The 2,410-nt window shown below is 52.4% G+C and overlaps 1 non-coding gene across 1 annotated transcript; it reads left to right on the top strand.

Annotated features, from left to right (window-relative positions):
• The first annotated feature begins 1,272 nt into the window (after nucleotides 1–1,272).
• TRNAG-UCC (transfer RNA glycine (anticodon UCC)) lies at nucleotides 1,273–1,344 on the top strand. Its single transcript has one exon. It is a non-coding gene; the product is annotated as a tRNA-Gly (tRNA).
• Nucleotides 1,345–2,410: the final 1,066 nt, after the last annotated feature.

Here is a 2,410-nt window from a genome sequence, read left to right as displayed (position 1 = left end):
GCTGCCTGACCCACCACTAAGATGGGGTAAGTGGCAGGCATGCAGCGGGCGGGTGTCCTCCCAGATCAGTCCGCACCACTGACCGGGGGGTCTAGGAGGTGGCTGTGTGTCTGTGCTGCTGGCCGTGCGTGCCGGAGGGGGTGATTGGTTGGGAAAGTGCACTGGTGGGGGGGAGGGTGTTAGATAAGTCTGCTGGTGGGGGGGAGGGTGTTAGATAAGTCCGCTGGTGGGGGGGAGGGTGTTAGATCAGTCCGCTGGTGGGGGGGAGGGTGTTAGATAAGTCCGCTGGTGGGGGGGAGGGTGTTAGATAAGTCCGCTGGTGGGGAGGAGGGTGTTAGATAAGTCCGCTGGTGGGGGGGAGGGTGTTAGATAAGTAGGCTGGTGGGGGGAGGGTGTTAGATAAGTCCGCTGGTGGGGGGGAGGGTGTTAGATAAGTAGGCTGGTGGGGGGAGGGTGTTAGATAAGTCCGCTGGTGGGGGGGAGGGTGTTAGATAAGCCAGCTGGTGGGGGGAGGGTGTTAGATAAGCCCGCTGGAGGGGGGAGGGAGTTAGATAAGTTCGCTGGTGGGGGGGAGGGTGTTAGATAAGCCCGCTGGTGGGGGGGAGGGTGTTAGATAAGTCCACTGGGGAGTAGGGTGTTAGATAAGTAGGCTGGTGGGGGGGAGGGAGTTAGATAAGTCCGCTGGTGGGGGAGGGTGTTAGATAAGTCCGCTGGTGGGGGGGGTGCCCTGCCCCCCGGCCCAGCCCGCCCCTGTTGGGGGAGGTGCATGCTCACCCACTCTTTCCTGGCCTGCCAGGCTGGGTGCACGGATGGGGGTCTGGTATAGATTTTGGAGGTCATTTTGTTTGCATGGAGTTCCCCCTTTACAGGTGAGTAGAAATTTTTCGAATGTTGTTGAAGTTGTGCTGTGTGAAGGGGAAGACACAACAAATATAAAGCAGTATTGTCAGTGGACTGTCTCCACCATCTATTAGGAGCAAGCCTTCCATTCCCAGGTGAGGTGTCCTGTCCCCGCCCCTTCAGGGTTCAGGTTGAAGATGCGGAGGAGGAGCGAGGGAGGAGGAGGAGGGGAACTTCCCTTTTTAGGTGAAGTTCCACATTAACATGGGGCAGCACAGAGGCTTAGCGGTGAGCCTTGCAGCACTGGGGTCCTCGGTTCAAGACCTGACCAGGACACCATCTGCATGGAGTTTGCATGTTCTCCCTGTGCTTGCGTGGGTTTTCCCCGGGTACTCCGGTTTCCCCCCACACAACAAAAACATGCAACTTTTTGTGTTGGTGGTGCAGTGGTGAGCACAGCTGCTTTCCAAGCAGACGACCCGGGTTCGATTCCCGGCCAACATAATCGCCAAGATTCTCCCCAGAGACTGGAATTATATGTGGAGTGCAGATTAGCGATGGGATAAAATGTAAAGGAATGAAGTGAATGTCGTGGGTTTGTATGGATTTTATTACACACCTTAGAATAGATTTCTTGCAGGTAGGTGTGATTGTTCTGTATTCTCAGTGTCAGCCAGTAGGTGGAGCACTCGGCTACCTTTCAGGTATTTTCTAGGCTCTTCTTCACAACTTTGCTGAAGAAAGGCCGGCTATGTACTATATACAGTGGGGGAAAAAACACCTACCAACCAACAATAACCCTCCCCCCACAGACTGGCTCCACTAGGTGCTCATGTGGTACACAGATTAGTCCTGTCAATGTAAGAAGGTTCTCCTAACGACCACTTGTTATGTGTATAGAAGACGCCTGTCCACAGAATCCCTTCCCTCCAATCCTCACCATCATGGGGAAGACCAAAGAGCTGTCAGAGGACGTCGGGGAGAAGATTGGAGACCTGCACAAGGCTGGAATGGGCTACAAGACCATCAGCAAGAAGCTTGGTGAGGAGAAGAAGACAACTGTTGGAGAGATTATTCACGAATGGAAGAAATACAAAATAACCATCAATCGCCCTCAATCTGGAGCTCCATGGAAGATTTCACCTTCATGGGGTGAGGATGGTCATGAGAAAAGTGAGGGATCCGCCCAGAACTACACAGGGGGGAGCTTGTGAATAGGGATGAGCCGAACACCCCCCTGTTCGGTTCGCACCAGAACCTGTGAACAGACCTAAACTTCGTGTGAACTTTAGAACCCTATTAAAGTCTATGGGACTCCAACGTTCACAATCTAAAGTGCTAATTTTAAAAGCTAATATGCAAGTTACTGTCATAAAAAGTGTTTGGGGACCCGGGTCCTGCCCCAGGGGGCATGGATCAATGCAAAAAAAAGTTTTAAAAACGGCTGTTTTTTCAGGAGCAGTGATTTTAATAATGATTAAAGTGAAACAATAAAAGTGTAATATTCCTTTAAATTTCGTGCCTGGGGGGTGTCTATAGTATGCCTGTGAAGGGGCGCATGTTTCCCGTG

The sequence above is a fragment of the Lithobates pipiens genome, unplaced genomic scaffold (genome assembly GCF_037356315.1).
Source record: "Lithobates pipiens isolate NorthernLeopardFrog02 unplaced genomic scaffold, aLitPip1_a1.2 Scaffold_93, whole genome shotgun sequence".
NCBI lineage: Eukaryota > Metazoa > Chordata > Amphibia > Anura > Ranidae > Lithobates > Lithobates pipiens.
This window is presented reverse-complemented; position numbering and strand designations above follow the sequence as displayed.